Genomic DNA, 23,252 nt, shown 5'->3' with positions numbered 1-23,252 from the left:
ACAAATTTTGTATACGTTAGGTAGGTTTATTAATTTCATTCCACAATGCTTTATCTATCATGCTGATAAAACATTGATCAAAGATATGGTAAAATGGATCATATACCGACATTACTAATATACCTTTTTTAAATTATCCATTATTTTGCTTATAATCTGGTAAAAATAATCATTAACTATATGTAATTTACACAGAATTTTGGCAGATTCATTGAAATTTGTTTAATATTACACAATACTATTTAATTATAGTGCTGTGTTGGTGATATCGGCCATCCCACCGATTGACCTTCTTGCTCGACAGCGGGAAGAGAGAGATGGGGTAATGGAGAAGAAGCAGGCACAAGAACTGCAGATGAACAGGTGGCAGGTCAGACGAGAGGAATCTAGGAACGGCGCTTGGACACGGCAGATGCTCCCTACGAAACCTTGGGTGGAGAAAACTTATGGTGAGGTGGGATACCAATTCCCAATTCCTTACCAACAGCTAACCCAATTCCTTACGGGACATGGTTGTTTCCGCACCTACCTGAAGAGGTTCAGACGGACGGAGACAGACCTGTGTGTATACTATGGACACAGGTTGACTCCGTTGAACATACCGTCTTCCACTTCCACCACTGGGAGCATCCGCGGGCGGAATTTTATCAGATTCTGGGACATCTAGATCCTGATAACGTTAAGGGTTGCATGCTCAGGTCCAGGAGGAGCTGGGCTGTGGTAGAGTGCATGATCACGGACATCATCAAGGGTAAACTGGCGGATGGGTAGTGGGTGACGGCCAGTCACCGGGAGTGGTCAGCGGGGGCCCACTCGCGTCATCGCCGGTCGATGACTCCCGGTGAACGTCAGATTCGGCTGCTCAGAAGCCGGCAGTACGTGTATCCCTCATCCGTCACATAGGAACCGTGTTCATGCCTCGCGGCCAGATCCAGTTCCTGTGGGAAGAAGGGGAAGGTTTTTTAGTCGGTGAGAGCCCGACACTACCGTCTGTTGCGGGCGGACGGTGGCTAGCAGAACTTGTTTCTCCTCCTATGAGAAACATGAAAAATGTACAGTAACTAATACCTGCGCACAGAATAGTTCTTTGCAGGTATCATTTTTTCATATAGATCTATATGTAATATTTATTTTAAGTATTAAAATGGAAATAAATCGCTCATTCATTCAATCAGTTGTGTCGTTTATCCGAAACGGAAGTTGATGGCTACAGGAGGTCAGGAACTTGCAATTTCCAGCGTTTACTCTCTGGAATTTCTAATCGTAGCACATAGATTGTCGGAATGTCGTGTGAGACATTTAATGAATATTATTTTAATTTTTTTTTTGTATAACTGAAATAGGATGAGTATATATTAAGTTTTGTTAATTGCTAAATCGGTTGCAAAATGGAATCTGAAAAATATTCATACATAATAAATATTTAAATGTTGTGACTCATCTAATTTACTGTTCAATATTTAGAAAGTTGTTTCTGATCTTTGTTTATTCACTTACACATTAATATAAAGTATCAAAACTTTTCATAAATGAATTTAAATACACTAAATTTGTACGTATTAAAACGTAAGTAACCAACACAAGTAGATACTGTTTCGTTGATTTGAAATTAGACCAATTACAATGCTATTTGTAACTCTTACGGTAAAGTTTTTGTACGATTTTCTCTACAAATGGGTTTTATTGTTTTCTTCTTGCCTAATGAAATTTAAAAATATAGTATTTTAAAGAAAAAAGTAGCTTATTTTGAAACTTGAATACAAAATAAAACAAAAATGTTCTTTAATAATGGATGTTGGCTTTTTAATGTTAATTGAAAGGCAATTAACATGAAATTTTATTATGGAAAATGATTTTTTGTTTAAAAAACAAAACCTCCGAATAATTGAAAAATATACATCATAGAACAAAACGCACCCATTATAGTGTTCTAGCTAATATTTTTATAAAATAAAATTTTTAAAAAATTTTAAAAGCTGTACAATAACAGAGACAGGATAATTTCTTAGCCGTCGATATTATTATATAATTTGCTTTTAAACAGACCCTTTGTAAGACAAATTGATACAAATGTATTTACTATGCTAGTAAATCAAACGATTCATTAGCGTTGATGCAGTCGAATGGCAGTACACTTATTGCTAAATAAACATCAAAAAACATTTATCGCTGATTGGACAAATAAATATGTTATGACCTTTTTATGAGAGCGAAATATGTTTCATTTTCCAGTTCAGCTCGTAAGCTAATTAACATTCATGTGACAACCCAGGACATGTTTATATGAACTTTGTGCTAAAGGCAATGTAATTTTATTCAGCAAGGTAATTTTCACTGTCTGGTTAGCCAGTTAGTTATTATATTGCTTCTCGTAGCTTTTCTTTTGCACACATGATACTGAGAATTTTGCGCGAGAACCAAGATCGTATGTTCAAATGGACTTGTACTGCAGATAATGTTACGCATTTAACACAGATTTAGAAAATAAAGATTCGGTTTTACTGGGTAAATAGTGAATTTTTGTTCCCAGATCTTGCCTTATCTTTCCCGCGCGTAGCATGTCGTAGATGTAAAACTAAGGACCTATGTTCAAATTTACTACTTCTTCTTGTAATTGAAACTAATTATGGTGGTTTACCCTCCAAAAGACGCCATCCATGTATCTTTAAGTTGCCTTTGGTTTAAGAATAACTGGAGAAGGTTGACGGAATTCCATCCGCAGTTGGAAATACCAACATCGTGGTATGGAACTGTTGACTGCAGATTGAACTGTTGAGAATATTGTCGGATCGGTTAAAGGATGGACCTCAGGTGAGACATTTACTGGGGATATATTAAAGGAGTTAGAAAGGAACATAAAAGGAGGCAGAACATAAAGGAAAATATATCTATAATGAAGAGGTTGATAGTGTAAAGATGACAATGCGTGATTCTGAGTCTGTGTTGGGTAAGAGAGAAGAGTAGAACGGAAAACAACTTCCTGATGAAATGGGAGAAAACTACGAAAACCAAACAACCAAAGCCATCCCATAAAAAAAAATTGGGATATTCGAGAGACGGTCAGAGGAGTAAAGAGAGGATTTTATTGAAAAGAAAGAACTTCAAGAGGTAAAGCCATCCATGCGTGAAGAAATGTTTTGCTGTAATGCTACCATGCGGTACAGATTAAAAGAAAAACAAGGATATCTTTTAACAAAATACGAATATACTCGTATTTTAATATTCAAATCGTTCTTATTTAAAAGTAAATAATTCACTTATTAATAAAATGTACATTATAAAGCCAAGATGATTTTGAAATCGTACGGTAAAACGGATAGTCAAGGATAATTTTAATTATAGAAAATAATTTACGGTGCATATTCAAGGCCTACAGTATTAAAAAGTACAACTACTATTGTAGCTGGATTAGAAGTAGGTAAAATGCTATTAGTGGAAGCTGATGTGTACTGGAGTAGTATGGATTGCTAGAATACTTCACTAATCTACCTAATCACATCCGTCAGAAAAAGTGCATGGATAAACTCTATGAGTTAACGTATTCAAAAAAAAAGGCGTAGTCAGTTTGAGAGAGAGATAGAGAAAAAATCGGGTGTGGCTGTGCGGGGGGCACGGCCGTTGGTTTAACGTGAAACGTTACAGACCTTGGATGAAGTTCCTCCGAGCTACAGACCGACTAACTTATCAGTAGAGTTAGATGGGAAAGCCATCATCGTATGTTTGTTTAACAAAACTGAGTCACCAATGAAAAATTTTAGTTTCTTCATTTGGCTAACTCTACAAATAAACTGGTCGGTCTGAATGTCAACGAGTCGCTTTTAGTGTATCAGATTAACCCATCGGGTTGGTCTAGTGGTTAACGCGTCTTCCCAAATCAGCTGATTTGGAAAGTCGAGAGTTACAGCGTTCAAGTCCTAGTAAAGCCAGTCATTTTTACACGGATTTGAATACTAGATCGTGGATACCGGTGTTCTTTGGTGGTTGGGTTTCAATTAACCACACATCTCAGGAATGGTCGAACAATACTGCACACTTCATTTACACTCATACATATCATCCTCATTCATCCTCTGAAAAATTATCTAAATGGTAGTTACCGGAGGCTAAACAGCAAAAGAAAGAGAGAGTGTATCAGATTTAAAAAAAACGAGACATTGACTGCGTACTAAATTTAATTTTAACACAAAACAGACACTAAGTGATATATGGTATTTATTTCGACTAATATTCAACGACAATTTTGTTCAACATCGGTCTGTGATATGAGAAGTAAGAGACGTAAGGCATAATAAGCAGCGGTAGAGGTTCTCGCGTCGTCGGGGTTCACTGAGTGCGCCGTATCAGCTTTGCAACGCTCCCGAAACAGTCTCGTTCGCTCGGTACCAGGCACATTCGGGTACTTGTGCGTGGCTCATAACTTCCCCTTTGCAACGATATGGGTAATTTATATTTCCGGGTGGCTTTTACGCGGGCTGAGGCTGACATATTGAATTTGTATACTTTTTTACATGGTTACTTTAATTTTTTGCACGTAAATATTGTCCAAAATACACTCGATCTATCTCGAAAAATTCAAAACATAAACACACGTATCACCGTGCTATCACGTCTATGTCGTGAGCTACACTGAATGGAAATGAGTGAGAGCGCTAGGTTTGGCCGATCAGCGCTATGCCCCTCCCCACCAACCCGGTCAATAGTAACGCAAACTCAAAAGTCGTATCGGCGAGCTGACCATGTAAATTAAAAAATGACACCGCTTTTACGTCTCTGAGACTTATTAGGGAGTTATTAAGGCAGGACGATATAGACCTTTTCGTTACGTACAAATTTCTGATCTGGTACTCGTATATTTTGGTGTAATTTTAAAGACGTTTCACGTCAAAAGAAAAAGACAGGCTAATATCACTCACACTTCTTAGCACGAGATCCTTTAATACTGTAAAAGGTTAAAAATAAATATAATTAGCTACATACATATAATATAAATCTTTATTATAAACAAAGCTATATACAAAATTTGCATCCCTTGTATTAAATAAAATACATTGATTACTTCAATTATGATTAAAAAAAAATGAGTCGATAAAATCACAATGAGATCATTAATACAGCTAAATTAATAATTATTATTAAACATTATTATATTTATTATAATTTTATTTTTACAAGCGCTAATACTGAACCTTCTGCATTTAATGTAGTTAAGCTTTTATTATTGTTAATATATTAATATTTTACGTATATGTATAAAAAAAAAGAAATAAACAGTAATAAGCTAATAAAGTTATAGCTAAGTAATACTATTTTAAAATAAGTAAATAAAAATACCGATTTTAAAATACTATTTATTGATATTAAAATAATTAACATATAAAATTAGAAACGAATTAAATAACGTTAATCAAATATGAATTTAAAAAAAAAATTATTTCTAAAAATGTTAGCGTATTTTAGAAAGCCATTTATTTATGGTTCCTTTTTTATAGAATTTTCTTATAATTGACGTTGAAGCTTATTATATATTAATTATTTTTTTATATCATGTTGCAAGTTGTTTTTTTATCTAAATCTGATGATGCTAAATTCTATAAAAATATACCGATGGCTTTCTAAATAAATTCTATTACATTAAGTAATAGGCTTATATATATTACAGTATTATATAAGTTACGGTGTATATAATAAGTACAGTACTTGCAACCATTTAATAATATTTTTGTAATTATATTTAAAACATGGTGAAGATTAATTAGTAAACTGCAAAAATATTAAAATTTCTGACTTATTTTATTCATTAAATCAATTAATTTAAAATCATTCTATAATTAATTTATCAAGAGTTAAGAGTAATAAAACAAAAAAACTTGAATATTTCAGTAATAATAATATACTTAGAAGAAACATTATACATTCGAAATAATATTACATTTTATACAAACACAAATAAAATAATATTAAAGTATTCATAGCGCTTTCACCTCCTGTTACACATCTTCAGAAGATGAATAATAATCTACTGTATTAAAAAACACAAAAAATATATTTACTCTGGAGTAAATATAAAAAATTTCCAACCCAAATTTATGTTAACAGGAGTATATGTGTATTTTTAAACTTTTGTCTAGTGAAACCGGTTTAACAACAAACACATTAGAAATATATATATTTTTCATTTATCGGTAAAATGTTCAATTCTACTATCATTAATATTTTTTTAAATAAAATAAAAATACTTTTGTTTGGTTAGAGTAAAAATATAACAAAAAGTATTTTTCGTACCCCTGAAACTGGTCGTCTATTTGAAACATGAACCATCTAATATTTAACTTATATGTTTACTCAGCGAATAAGTAAGAGGGCCGTTAAGAAAATTTTCAATTACTAATAAAAGTAAATAAATGAATAGGCTAATTCTCCATTTTTTTTTTTTTTTTTTGTTTAAATAAACAATAGAATAGCTACAGATATTGATAAATCTAAATAAAGATTTTATTTGACGAAAAAATTAAGTTAAAAGTTTTACCAACTTCTGTTGGTAAAACTTTTTCTGTTATTTACCTTATTAAACAACACGATCAGTGATTTTTCAAAATTGCTGAGGAACAATATTCTTGGTTTGTCTTACAGTTTCAATTAGGTGACTTTATGGTCTGGCCGTACGGAATGCTATTCTATTTCATTATTAAGTCACAAGCCGCTAGGTCTGTGGCAACTTAATAATAATAAAAAAATTTTAAAAAGTTACCTTATGAGAACCGAACTTAGATAAGCATGTGCAAACAACAATTGTAATTTTTTTTAAAGAAAAACGTTAGATAAAAATTAATGGCTCCTATAAACACAGTTTGATTACTGGTTGCGTCTGAAGGACATATTTGTTTTTTCTTTAGTAGAGGGTAAATAATGTATTTTTTATCAAGTTGTACGACTTTTATTAATAACAAAGGGCTTTGAAAGATCTATTTATTTGTGAAAATTCGGAACTACGCTAAGGATTCGAACCAAAAACTTTTAGTTTACCATCAAACAATGCTACTAAGAGCCACCGAGATTGATAATAATGTAAATAGAGAATTTATAAAAAAAAAAAATAAATAAATATAACTAAAAAAAACACAGGATGTGAAATAAACGTTTTCAGAGAAATGTAGATGTGTAGGTTTAAACCGTTAAATGTTACTTTACGTTCAATGTACTCTTAGCTCCTAATAAATAAGATACAAAAACATCAAATGATCTCATATGCTTTTCTTTATAATAATAGAACACTCATTGGTGAAATCACTATTAAATGAGTAAAATACAAACTATTGAAACAAAATTAATAAGAAATTCGTTAAAAAAATAATGAAATAAATAATAAATACATGAAAAAATCAATTACACTCGTGCGCCAGAAAGTAAAAAATAATTCAATTTAGTTATTTTTTTTTTGTTTTACTTTTTTCTTTTAATCAAATTAGATTATAATTAATTTAACAAATATTTGAAATTATTATAACTAATTACATAATTGATCTCATTTGTGTAATTATTCATTAATAATAGTTAAATTATATGAAATATTTCGGTAATAAATTATTATTGAATTTAAAATATATTATTGTATATATATATATATATTTCAAAAAGAAAGTATTATTATACATATAAAAAAAACATATAAAAAAGAAACATTTGGATAATTTTACAGAATTATTTCTGTTTAATAAAATATACAAATATTATATTTATCAATACAAACGCTCAATAAAGTAATAAATTAAAAATTAAAAAAACTTAAATTACAAGAAAAAAATAAATAAAAATTATCAACAAATTTTACGTATATAATCACAACTTATATTATACAAACATAATATACTTTTTTTATATAGAAAACAATGATAGAATTTTATAAGATAACAATTTCCATAAAATAATGCAAAGTTACTTTGCATTATTTATATTTTCATTATCAATTTTACAAATTGAAATTCTAATTAATAATTATTTTTTTTTTTACAAATTTACAAAACTGTTTTTCTTTTAATTTATTGTTATTTAAATAATATGACATCAATTGGGATTACTGCTAAATAAGCCTATACATAAACGTAATGCTATTTATTTTATATATACGTATATATAAATATTATAGAAATAATAATATTATTTTATATATTATATAATAATACTTATCATCTTAAAAAAACACTTATAAGCCTATATTTACATAATCAGAAATTTAAATTCATACATACAATTAATGTATTATTATAATAATTATTATTTTAATTTAATTATAATTATAATCAATTCATAATTTTTTAAATGCGTTAATGAGTTTATTTTTAATCAATTAAAATTAAGAAAAGAATAATTATTTATACATTTTTATAAAATTAAAATAATATTACAAAAGATATTTTGAAAAAATAAATTTTATATACGCATTTAAAATTTTTTATATCACAGAAATTATTTTTTTATTACAAAATAATAATTATTTTTCAAAAATTAATGACACTTAAACTATATTACATCAATTAAATTCAGTTAATCTACTATTAATTAATTGAAACACAATAACAAAAAGGCGTTTAATTTTCTAATTCTCTGAACACACACATTGTATATATATTCCTAATATAACGTAAATGTTCGTAATTACGGTATTGTTTATATATTTATACATGTATCAGTAGGTTTATAACGTGAACACGTTTAAGCATGTGGGATTCACGCAAATATATATATATATATATATATATGTTAAGGGTGTAAAAACTTAATCGTAAATTTTTAATTATTACAATATTTTATTGTATTTACAATACAATATTTTAGCTGTATTTTTTTTCCCGTTCTAAGGAAGTTGTCCTTACGTTATGTATGAAATACTACAAAGGACTTACATTAATGGATTGGCACAAATAATTACAATGGCACGTAAAATGGATTGTAGAAAAAAATAATAACAGAATAAAAAGAAAATAATAATTAAGAATATTACATAATTGCAAAGAAATTAAAAACAAAACAAAAAGTTGGAGATTACATCGATGTTTTACTTTATTACAACTTATTTCATTATTTATTACTAATATAATACAGCATAAGACAGAATTAGTCCGTAAATAAAATCGCAAAGATAACGATTTTACAAAAAAAAAATAAAAAATAATAAATTGCAAGAAATTTATCGTAACTAATATTTATATTTACAGACTTTTTTCGTAAGAAGAATAGAATAAAACACTTTGTTACGTATCATATTATGTAATAATGAACTACGTTTAATATTTTTTCAATCTATTTTATGATTTTATTTGCAAAAAAATTGTGTTTAACTGATAAGTTGAGAGAACTTTATTAAAATACATTATTGTCTCAGTATAGATTAAATATAGATAGCGTTTAATTATAGAGTATATAATGTTGCACAATGTTTCCATAAATATTTACAAAATTCCAAAACGGGAAACAAAATAGTTGCATAAGATATATACATTTTCATATTTACTGCGAAATGCAATTCACCGCAAATATAAAATATATACTTCTGATGTCACAAATGACAGGGGAATCTTTCTTTTCCATAAAAAAGGATGGTGTGTGGGTTTCTTTATTTGAACTATGTGCTCTCACATTTTTATTTTAGCTGCTATTGGCGCAGAGCGAACCACGTGATGCGCCGGGCAGCTGCGCGCAGCGCACGAACGATTTATACTTCTTTATGCGAACGATTTATGTAAAATTATATTTGTGTTTTGGGGATAAAAAAGGAAAACATTTTGGTTAGAGCTGAATTAAAAAAATCACAACTCAAAAAACAGCTATAAATTTTAAGGATTTTGAAACTTTTCATTGTAAAAGTTTTTGTTATTTTTAGTAAAATAAATTAATAAATGTTATTTAGTTGCAATTGGCAAAAACATTTAACAAAATATTGTGTAATAAAACATAAAACATGTAACATTTTCGCCGCGGGCCGTAGGCTCAACTTTTTTCTACTACTAATTGTTTTTCTTTGCACGAAGTTGTGAAGCTGCGATGGTATGATGATGATTTCAAACTTTTATGATTGATATCGTGATAAAACAAAACCGAAATTACAACAGTTGAAACCCAGTAAATATTATAAAATAACAGTAAGTAAATAATTAAGACGTAATACAAAAAAAAAAGAATATATTTAATACACCTTAAAACTTTAAATGAAACTTCTATCAATTGGTGAGGGAAGAAGGTTTTTGTTTGTTTATCTTAGCTGTCTTATTATTTTTTAATTTAAAAATTATAATATTAAGAGCAAATTAATTATTGACTACCTTAAAAAGTACTTTATTGTACAATTGTAATTTACATCATCACCTTCATTACATTTTCATATTTTAAGACAGGTTCATAACAAATCCATTGATAATAAATGAACTGTAATTTATTGAAATAGTTTATACGTTTACTTTTAAAGATAATATTTTTTGGTTGATAATACTCAAATAAAAAAAAAAAAATGAAATAAAACTATGTATACAGCAAAATATTGCACCTATTATTTATAATATTTTTAGATAAAATGTTAGTTAACATTAAATTTTCTTTAATAATTTTTCAAGTGATTAGGGTAAAATTAATGCAACTGTCATTTTACTGTTAATGTATAACTGTTATTATTATAACTGGGTATTTAAGAGCAACTCTAAGTGGGAAGTTTTCCCCCTAAAGGTATTTTTTCCTTCTTTTTTTATAAAATAATAAAAAATAATCAGTATTACTTTTAGTAGATTTAAGATAAGTATTACTATGTAATACAGTAGTACTTTTAGCAGGTATTAATACAACATTTTAAAATATGAATTAAAAAAAATAAATAGAATTAGTAAAAAAGTAAACTCATTTGTTTGGTTTTTTTTGTAAAAGATTTCGATTATGTAAAATCAAAAAAAAATGTATTATAAATAAATAGAAAATGTAGTGTCAAAAAATAAACTGGTGGTGATAATAGCTTAATATTCATTTTTAAGTCTTTAAAAACATAGCGTTTTTTTCTAACTGGTTATATTATTTCAAAATATTTTTAAAATTTCTTATAATATAAAAAATATGCGTATGAAAAAAGCTATTTCTCGTATAAAGAATGGTTATCAGATTTTTTTTAAAAGCAGAAAGCAGGTTTTGAAATATATTCTGAAAGATTATATTATATTAATAGCCATTAACTTAATAATAAAAGTATAAAATAAGTATAATAATAAAAAAATCAAATCATGTAATATCATAAAATATTATGATAATATTTTTATTTTTCCTCTAAAAAATATATATATATATCAATGACATATTCATATGGTAGAGATGTAGAGATCAATTTCATTTATGTGATTGAATTATTTTTAAATAAATAAAAAAAATACATAATGAAATATATAATTTACTTGATACGAATGTAACGTGATATTACAGTATAATACTGAGTGTATAACGACCGTATTATATTACACACCGCTATAAAAACTGAAAGAATTTATAATGACGTAAAAAGTATACTAAACTATAAAGCGAAATTTGTTTTGTTTAAATAAAACAAAACAAATGTATTAAGTTTTTTCCTATATTTATTATTTTCACTAACATTAATTTTTTTTTTAAGGGCAGTTAGAAATGTAATAGTGGAAGAAAAAAAATTATTTTGTTTGTTTTTATAAATATAGCTCGACGAAATTAATTTTATCTCGCATATAAATATTATACAGTAAAATTTTAGTTAATAAATTTATTTTTGCGATATATTTTGAGCCGTAATTATGTTTTAATATCACTTAAACATCTCTAATAATACTAACACCTATTACCGAGTATTGTATTAAACGCCAATATATTAATTGAGGCGTTTTTGAGACAAACGTTACCAGCAATTGTGGAAATAAGTAGAAAAATATTTAAACGAAAAATTAAATTTGTTTTTCAGGAAACTTAGCATAATAAATTAAATCTTTTGATTTCTCTTTTGAACAGAAAAAACTGAAGGTAGATATCTCCTCGCCACCGCGAGTCAATTTCGAAATTTTTCTACGGATAATGCAGAAGTGATTGCCTCGCGCGGCAAACCACATATTTCGATTTTTAAGCCGGTATCAAAGATAATTCAGTTCGAACAATCGAGTTAATGTGGACGATTTTATTGCGTTTCTCTTATTCGATGCTCGGAAGGAACTGGATAACGATAAATGTAAAATGTTAATTCAACTTTACAGGTTGAAAGAGTTGTTTTTTAACATGGGATTACTTAATTAGGTAAGATAATTAGATAATTTTAGTAATTACATAAATTTCCATTACTAGGGTAATGGAAAATATATTAGAAGCTTGTGTAACTGACGTCAGCGGCCAAGAATCATAATGTTATATAGGTAACCTTTTCAAAACCGAAATCACTTCCCTAAAATTTGTGTCGATTTTCTTTCAATCAAAGATTTCAATCAATGCGATACGCGTAAAGTATCAAAGTCGTCTTTCGTCTCAAATATCATATCTTTAACAGCCTATTACTACACTGAATTCTAATCCGGTACGATTGTTTGAGCGAGAATCGATACTTTCGTTTAGTTTTGTCTTAATTATATAATGAATTAATATAAATTCAGTCGGTGCATATGAAATGTTTATTGTTATTGTTGTAGAATGGCTTACGATCAACTGGATCGTTTGTCGCGCGCGGTATCCGCGTTCTCACAAACGTGTGCACTGTTATGCTTCACTCCAACTTGTACGCGCGGCAGCCGCAGGGAATGAATACCCACCTTAAGGCAGAAATACAGTAAAAAATAAAAAATAAATAAAAAACACAAAGAAAATAAATAAAAACAAAACTTGATAAAGATCCCTTTTGTATTTCTTACAAAACCGGCTACTGTTAGTAAGGCAAATATTTGAAAAAAAAAAAACAAGTGTTTATATTCAAAAATTTGTTTATCTATTTATTTTCTTAAATGTTCCTTTTTCTCAAGAACCATGAAACACTTTTTACCACAGTTTCTTGATGTAATATAACATTATCATAAAATACGCGTATTCATCATCAAAAACCTTCATTATAACAGTATAAAAAAAATAAAAAGCTTAAAATGTTACCAAAAATACATGTCACTTTACTACATATCTTTTTAAACTAATAACACGTAATTTTTCAAGTTTGGTTTACAATTAACTTCAAATAAAATTGGACATAATTTTAAAAATTTAGGAATGACATGATAATTTTTTCACTCACTTAAAAAAAATAAATATATAAAAAACAAAATTGTACACATTCTAAAACAATAAAAACATACTTACTGATAAAAAATACAAAAATCTAATTTAAAAAAATTTACTTAACTGAAAGATGGTATAATTTAGTGGTAATCATATTTTATAAGAATACAAATTAATTAAAAAGAAAAAAAAAATATATATATATGGCACATTATTGTGAATATCAGTTCTATTCCAAAAAAAAACCAAATCCAATGGGAGAGAGTATGTGTAATGAAAATTATTAAAAAAAACTTAGCCTGATAATTGAATATCATCTAAAATAAAACTAAACACTGAATTATTTCTTAATACAAAAATTGTAAATTGATTATAATAATAAATAGATCAAAAAATTAATACTGTACACAGAATAAAATTCTAAAAAAACCTAAAATAATAGAACTATAGATATTGTTTGAGGTGAATTAAAATTAGAATGGTAGTCGGGTAATCGTGTAATTGTTGCAAATTGCTGAAAATCGGTAACAACTTTTGATGTGTAAACAGTATCCAAAGTAACAAAAGCTATTTTGCCAAAATAACTGTGATATTGTAAAAGACTAAATGTAGAACATGTCGCTTACATTTACTTTTCCTTACATTTTATTAGTTTTGTTGTAGTTAATAATATTTTATTAAAATCTTATCGGTCTAGAAAAATATTAATGTTAGTTCCCGATTCAGATTTTTAATAAGTGTGAGATAACATGATGATGAATTATCATAATTATTTTCGATTTTAAAATTAAACTGATAAGATTTTAAAATATGTAGCCTTACTAATTCAGAATTCTTCCTGACAACGTTCTGCTACATTACAACTGTCAATACCATTCCAGTTTTAGTAATATTACAATTAGATGGTTGTAAAAATTTTTGATTTAAAGATATTTATAACTAATACATTTTTATGCACCCAATACATTCACTACTATCTATTATTAATTTTTTATTAATGAACCTAATTCAGAGGTAATTGAAAATTATTTTTAAAATATTTTATTTTAGGTTATGGGTGATTTCTTTAGTACATTACACTTAAATAGATTAATTTTTTTGATCGTCTTTACACATGATATAAAATTACCATGAAATTTATTACTAAGTAGATTTAAGAATAAGTTTTTCAAGAAAGTTTAAAATAAATCTAATATCTTAAAAATTATATATTTATCATTAATTAAATATATAATACATAAATTCAAATTCAGAAGTATAAATTTTATCATGTTCGGTGATGTATAAATTTTTGGCAAAAAATAAATGCTTATAAAAAATTATTATAAAAATAAAAATCTATTAAATTTTAAACAAAAAAGTAAAGAAAGAATGAAAAGCGATGACGAGATATTGATTGAATAAATTATTGAATCATTAAAAGAGAAAATAGCTGAACTTTACTGAATATAGCAAAAGAAAAATTTAATGTAAAAAAATATAGAATGTTGAATTTAATTAAATGAAATAAATTTCGAATAAAATGATACGTTAAAATATTCTGCTTTTATGAAGACAAACAAAACGTTACAAGTGAAAGAGGATTTCAGCGCGGAATTTGAAATGCGGGTGTAAAGACAAATGACATAAAATGTAATGAATAAGATTAAAGATTTCTTGAAATAATGTAAACTGTTTCAAGATTACATTTTTTTAGATTACTATTTTTGTAATTTAAAAGTTAATAAGACAAAACATTAGATTTTTGATGAATATTTTTGGTAGTATTTCAAGTAATTGGACAAAAAAAATAAATTCTATAATAGTTTTTTTTTTAAATTGACAAAAAATCATACTTATTTTTTCGATGCTTACAAATTAAAAAAAAATTGTGTAATGATTTTTTAGGTTCTGTAGAAACACCGTGTTATCAATACAATAGGCACATGTTTTGATTTTATGTCTACCAATTGTATAACCTTAAAAACCTTAAATATAATTTATAAAAAAATCTTAAATATTATTATAACTGTTAATTACTTTAAAGTACTAAAATTGTAGACTAATATAATAAAAATTTAAACTTATAAAAAAAAAAGATTCTAATGACAAAATAATCAACATTGTCATAAGCCAATTCTTATGTTTAACATTTTTGTGTAACTTTTTTTTACTTCTTGTTATATTTTTTAAATCTAAATCATTAAAAAGCCAAAACTACTACTTTTCATCATAATCAAAAATAGAGATTTTTGTTTATATGGTTTCATAAAATTTGAAAGAGAATTAATTTAATTTTCAATCGGTCTTTTGCTAGAAGAAAGATTCAATAAAAATTGAACTTGTGCAAAGGTACAAATTGGCATAGGAAAACCCCGTATAGTTATCGGTTGTTTTGCCTTCGGACTGATCTTTTCGGACGATTCCAAAATAGCAACATAACAAATAAATATATTGTAAAAAAACAGGCCTATAAATATACTTTGACAAAACACAATGCGTATGACAAATATATAATATCGTCCAGCATTTTTAAAAACAAGGTATAAAAAAAAAAATAATAAATAAAATAGTTAAGATAAGTCGGATAAACTATAAAATGGAAAGTTAAAAGACTAAAAAATTTAAAAGAGTCCAGGACCCGATGGTGTGCCAGCTGCAGTAATAAAGGGTCTGATGTCCGTCATCCCGTGGGAGATGACAGATATTGCGAGTTATGGGGTCCAGCATTGCTTTTTTCCTGCTTGCTGGATAGCGTCAAGAACTGTTTTCTTGCCCAAACAACAGTCAGTTCCAGGGGTTCTAGGATATCGCCCTATAAGTCTCATTAATAATATGGGAAAAGTCGTGGAGAGACTCATCGCTACTAGACTAATTGAGAAACTGGAAAACAACAACCTCCTCCATGAGAATCAGTTTGGCTTTAGGCGGGGGCGGTCAACTATTAACGCTATCAACAAAGTAGTTTCATGGGCTGCTACGGTGAGGGCTGGGACTTGGAGAACCAGGCGTATCCCGCTAATGATATCCCGGCTAATGATACTCCTAGATATAAGGAACGCTTTCGGTTCGGTTCCTTGGCCAGGTATATTGAAGGCACTTCAAAGAAAAAATATAAGCGAGTACATAGTGACGCAAGTAGCCAGCTATCTATCCGAGAGACGAACTGAAATCAATAAGGTGGATGGTGTGGTAAGTCATCAAATCTTCGGTGGAGTCCTGTAGGGGTCTGTACTCAGACCCCTACTTTGGAATATCTTCTATGATGAAATTTTCCGACTTCAATTTCCGCCGGGGGTGAATGTCGTAGGTTACGCGGACGACATCTCGCTGCTAGTGGAGGCCAGTACCTTAGATGAAGTGGAGGACAATGGGAATATTACCTTAAACATAGTGAATGAATGGCTCATCAACAACAGTTTGGAGGTCTCTCCTTCCAAATGCAAGAGTATCCTCTTCACTGGTAGGAGGATACTTCACAGGATTAAATCTGCGCCTGAGAGGAGAAGCAATTGTCGAGGTGGAAAGGGCTAAATATCTACGGGTGTTACTGGATAAACACCTCAAATACTCCAGGCATGTGGCCATGATCTGCGACAGAGTGGAAACAACAATCCGTGCCATACGAGGTCTCTTTGCGGGACAAGGAATTTCACGTGCGTCGAAGAGGCGACTTCACCTCGGTGATAACCTCGTCTCTGTTGTACGCCGCCCCGGTATGGGCCGATGCGGTTAATATCCAGCGCAACAGAAGAAAACTAGAAGAAAACTCGCTTCTGGGGGTAGTTTCGAGGTACCGAACATTATCGTATGATGCACTGTGCATGCTTTCTTCGGTGCCCCCGATAGAATTGCAGATTAAAGGACGAAAACTAAGGGCGTCCGGTGTAGCCAAAGATGAGGCCAGTTCTATTATACGAGAACAATGGAAGGTGGCATGGGCAGGTTCAGCAGTGGCCGCATAGACATGAAGAATTATCCCGGACCTAGATGCTTGGCTAGATCGCTCTCATGGTGAATTAGATTACCACACAACGCAACTCATGTCGGGACATGGTGCATTTGAACAATACCTGCATAGATTTGGCAGGAGAGAGTCACCAATCTGTTGTTACTGCGATGCGGTTGACGATACCGAACACACTATTTTTGAGTGCAGACGATGGGAGGAACAACGTATAAATGCAGGACTGGTGCATATCCGACCGGAGCAGCTCTCGGAGTGGCTCTTGGCTATGTCCGGAAACTGGAATAATTAGCAATATTTGCAAGAACAGTTATCAGAATAAAAGAAGATGAGGCAAGACGACTGAGATACTGGGGTGTAGTTTATAGTAGGGCTGGGCGGACAGCCCCGTTCCTGAGGGCTCACATGCCCTGGTGTGTAGGTTCCCGTGATGGAGCGGGGACTCCTGGGGTCCATTAGGTGCGAATGAATGAAAAGACCGAGACCCGGCCGGCGGTGTGGGTTCCTGGATACGCTTTGGCGGCTTCGGCTCCTGCGCCGTCGGTTTGAGGCTGGCAAAAGGAAAGACCGAGGCCCGGTCTCCGGCGGGGGGGGGGGGGCTGGGAACGGCATAGCCGGGCCTGGTTCTTACGTTTGAGATTAGAGGCAGGCAATTAAAAGATTCGGAAAGGACACGTCCCCGAGTCGAGTATACTTAATTGGATGTCCGGCTCGGGGTTGTAGGGCAAAAAAAAAAAAAAAAAAAAAAAAAAAATGGAAAAAAAAACTATAAAATGGAATGGTAAAGAAGAAAAAAAGTAGTTAGCGAAACAAAATGGAACTATCAATCGTCTTATCCCAAAACACGTAAAAAAAAATTTGTCTATAAATGTAAGGCATTTGAATACGATGATTCATCCAGAAGCATAAATAAAATTCTGCTGAATATTTGACGCTGATCAACACGGGCTTTTTAAAAGAAATTAAAAAGAAAGAAAAAATATTTTTAAGCAAAATATTTGGTTCTGTAAATGATGTGACACATTTAATATATATATAAACTGCCACCACAAACTGCTAAATCACAAATTTAATGAAATAACAGAAGTAATGCATGAAAGAAGACCGCTTTCATAGGCTTTATTTTATGAATGAGTAATAATAAAAATCTCAAGCAAATCCTCTTCTTTTATCTTCAAAGAAAAAACCAGAAGTTTATATTGCAGTAAATTTAAAAAGACTTGAAACAAACTGGAAATAGAAATTCCGAATTTACAAAACGGGAAATAATCAAGAAAGAATTAAAAGAGAGGGGTTTTTTTACAAAGAAACTCCAAAAAAATGAAAAGAAGAATTCATGATAAAGGTCAGTAAGAGATTTAAAAAGTAATAACAGGAAAGAAAGAAAGTATCCATAAGAAAAGTGTTAAACGTGGGTCGAATGTTGGCTGAAACAGGAAAAGGTACAGAGATAATATCTGGAAGGAAAAAACAATGAAGATAATGGAAAGAAATATGAACAGTATTAAAAAAAACTTGCTGAAATGAAGGTTTGTCTAAACACATGACAACTAACGATGATTTAAAATGATAAATTGTAAGTACTAATAAAAATATACATTTTTATAAAAGAAATATATTGGCACATAGACTGAGGATAATAACTGGTGTTTGATTATACAACTCTTATTTCTTTTTGTTAATAATCAGAAAAAATCTATACTTATACTAAAATACTTTTTACAAAAATAAAATAAATTTAAAGGTCATTTAAGTTAAATTAATAAAATTATCGTATTTAAAACAAAAATTGCATAAAGTATAGTTTAAAAATATATTCCTTGTTGAAAAAAAAAAAACAGCTTCTTATCTGATGTAATAGATTGTCTTTAATACAATAATGAAAAAAAAAATTAACGCGGTACAAGAGTTACAGTCCGACAAAAACAAAATTGTTCTTGAGATGCACAGAACTTATTGAGAAAGAAGTTTGATACGCAATGGATCTTATCGGTTGATTCACAGTATATAAGTTTTGATTTTATCGTATTCCGGTTTTCTTGTACGTCTTTGTTATAAATCGGGAACCATACGTCACTCCTTCGTTTATTATTATTTGCTGTACCTGTCTGGGTCCAGAGGTGTATTGTTATTTAAGAGAATTTAACACAAAAATATGGCCGGAGTACAATATCAATAGACTCATAATGATAAAATGTGTTCGTTCTAATTTAACCTCAAACTGTTACTCTTATATATGGAAATGTGGCGTCTAACCGTTGGCGATACGTCAACCGGCAATAAGTGTATAGTCGACGTATCGCTACATATGGTAATTTACTAGATATCTACTCTTTGTTACTCCTTTCCACATTGCTCTTTCATAGATCAAAAACAATTTTGTTCTTGTTGAACTATATTTTTACCCTATATATATATTTTTTTTAATGAAGCATATACATTCAGAATATAAGCCTTATTTAAACAATTATTTTAAATCAAATTAATCAATTAATTTTAAAGAAATGCATGACTTAATTAATTATTATTTACAAAATATAAAAAAAAAATATATAAAAAAAAGCACGTATAAATTAATTAAAACAACACATTCTTAATAAATTAATTATTTTTTGGCTGAGACCTAGGTCTCTCATCTGTTTTTAGTGTTCCATAACAGATAGAATTAAGCTTAATTTTTTTTTTCTTACCGTTCCACTAACTTTCACACTATCGCTCTCTCGCTTTTTTCTTATTAACATTCGGTAATCTCGTTCGTTCTCATATATGACGTACTTACCCTAATATATACATATCATTATTTTATTAATAGACATTCATTGTCCCAATTCTTACAATTCCGTTTGACGGAGTACAACTAAAACATTATTTATTTATAAAATTAATTTTTAAAATAAAATCACAATCACGACAATTCAGCACTATTCTAATGCTGATTAACTGATTATTTTCAGTACGATTAACACAATAAAGTTCAAATTAAATCAGTTGGCTTACAAAAAAATAGAAAAAATAATGAAATAAAAATAAATAATAAACATCTGGAAAATATAGATGTAAAAACACATTTGAAGCAGCTACTATTATACTACTACTACAATTACTAAGCCTACTATTTATATTATTTATTGTATATATAGGTTAATTATTAAGGAAATATATAGACAAACTCTTACCAAAAATATAAAAATCAGTGTAGCACATTAAATAATTACTCTTAATTTTAAAAGATGAGTAAACGGAAAGTTCGCGCTTGGAGTGATAGTAGTTGACGAAAAATATGGTGGCAACATTTTTTACTAACTCTGATGGCTTGTTGCTACGAACACGCTCAATGTCGATTCAGCGACAAATGCGAGCTAGTCCACCTCCAAATTGCTATTAACTCTGAATAAGACAAATATATATTACAGCAAATTAAGTTCTTTTAATTTAAAAATTATTCAATCTTAAATTCATTTACAAAATTTCTATAAAAATTTTTGTTAGTTATTTTTTTCAGGTTATTTCAATTAATAAGGCTTTTAATAATATAATAATAATAATACAAAACAATTAAAGTTAGACTGAATATTACTATTATAAAAATTAACTAGTACGCACAGTAATAAATATTTCTTGAAAAACAAAGTTGAATAAAAGGATTTTATAAAAATTAAAGTTTTGATCAAATTTTTTTTAACAAGTTGAATAAAATTATTGATTAGTTAAAACACGTAGTAAAGAATATAATTGTAATTACATTTTTTAAGAAGCAGAATAAAAAAAAAATTAACCCTATTCCTTTTTACTATAATTAATTTTACTTTTATATAAAAAGTGATTTTAATTGAAAATTTTAATGCTACTATATGTGTAAATCTGATGTAAAGATTCTCTTTATTGATAATTCGCTACTGTTATAATTAATTACGGACGTGATTACAGCGTTATTTTCGTAGGAAAAATTTAAATTAAAAGGTTAATTTAATTTTAAGTTTAATTTAAAAAGTTATTTTCGTAGGAAGCGGTTTAAATTTAGAATAAAACCTACTTTTTATATTTTATACAACGAATTATATTTCTAAAATAACATGATAGGTTAAAAAATAAATAAATAAATCATTAAAATTATTTCATTCGTAATAATGGCAAAGCAATTATCCTATTTTTTTCAGCGATTAAGTGCCGTGATTTTATATGGGTATTTGTTGGTTCAAAGTGAAGACTTTTTAGTATAGAAAAAAGGTAAAATTTTTCTAAGATAAAATAAAAGCATGAATAATATAATGATTACATTATACTTTATATCTAAAAACTTGGTTGTGACTAGGGAATGCTGTTTACGATCAAAAGTAATGGTCAAAATTAATATTTTGTTATAAATATTGTTTGAAATGATTTTTAAAAATTTATTTTGTCAAAATTTTTTAGAAAGAATTTTGTAAAATTCTAGTAAATATCAGAAAGCATATTTACGGAAAAAAAGAGATGGAACCAGCAAAAAAAAAAAAATTATACAAAATTGTCCAAAAATATTGAGATTTAATTGGTAATCCCAAATTTTCAAAATTTTGGAAATAATTGGTAAACTCATATTTTTTGGTAAACCCCTAAATTTTCTAAGAAATTTAGGGTCTCCCAAAAAAGTGCATTCACTGTTTTAACGGGTCATATAACGTTATCATTTTTCTTTCTTTTCAGGGTGTAATTAAATGGACATGAGTGAACCAAAATTAATTTTTTAAATAAAAAAATTTATTTTAAAATGCTATTGGAAGTATGAAAATGTAGTAGAAGTACAAAGGAAGATCTATCTATGCGACTTAAAATTAATCGGATAAAAGATAAGACTGAAACGAACGGAACCGTTCAGAATATTCATAGACAATGTTCCGGAAGACCAAGAACATCAACGAGATTTATCAGCCAAGAAAGAGTTATTGCGAAACAATAAAAAAATCTGTAAGACAATCAAGTCGTGAGATCGGCATCGGTAAATCAAGTGTCCATCGTATTTTAAGACGTTGTAAATGGAAACGTTATATTGCAACCGTTGTTACATTGCAACAATGGTACATGCTATCGATGAAGATGATTAGGACCGAAGAAAATAATTTGCCGAATGGTACGTGAAAAAATGTGAACAGGATGTACAGTTTTTGGGGATGATTGTTTGGGACGATAAGGTACATTCAAATTAATAGCACAATTAACCGACATAATTGCATTTACTGGGCAATTGTAAATCTATATGTTACGCTGGAACATCATGTAAATTTATCAGAAGTTTCATTTTGGTGAAGAATTACAAGCAAAAGACTAATTGGACAATTCTTTTTTTGACAGTAAAGTGACCGGTGCCAATTACTTGAATTTACTGCAAGAATCTGTTTTACCACCCATTCGGGAGGACTTTAGTGAAGATGGCGAATTTTATTTCCAACAGGATGGAGCACCTCCTCACTATCATCGTGATGTAAGAGCATATTTCTTGATGAGAATCTTCCAACCATATGGCTTGGACGAAGAGGTTCCATAGAATACCCTACCCGTTCCACAGATCTGAAGTCACTGGACCTTTTCTTGTGGGGGATACCTTAACGATAAAGTCTACGGCAGAAAACCGATTGCATTGGTAGAATTAAAAGCTGCAATTGAGCAAGAATGCGCCACAACACCAACTGAAATGTTTGTTGAAGTTTGTAAATCAATAGCCCACCGTTATCAGCAGTGTATTGAACAGAACGGTAATAATTTTGAACATCTGTGATAGAAGAATAAGTTATACATTTTATGTAGATTCTTTTGCAATTTAAATATTAATTATATGTGAATATAAAATGAAGTTATAATCATTCAAACTGCGCATAGATTTTTTTTGGGACCCTAAATTATGATGGAATGCAAAATAGTTGAAAATGTGAAAAATAATCGATTTTGTCTTAAAGGGACTATCACTTATGGACGTATTTTTTAAATTCTTGTACCTTATCGATAAGTAAACTCTCCATCAATAAAGATTTAATTAAATTAGGATCAGTAATTAGTAGTTAAAAAACAACAGTCTATTCTAAAACTAATA

Source organism: Lycorma delicatula, chromosome 3 (assembly GCF_047948215.1).
Source record: "Lycorma delicatula isolate Av1 chromosome 3, ASM4794821v1, whole genome shotgun sequence".
Lineage (NCBI taxonomy): Eukaryota > Metazoa > Arthropoda > Insecta > Hemiptera > Fulgoridae > Lycorma > Lycorma delicatula.
This window is presented reverse-complemented; position numbering follows the sequence as displayed.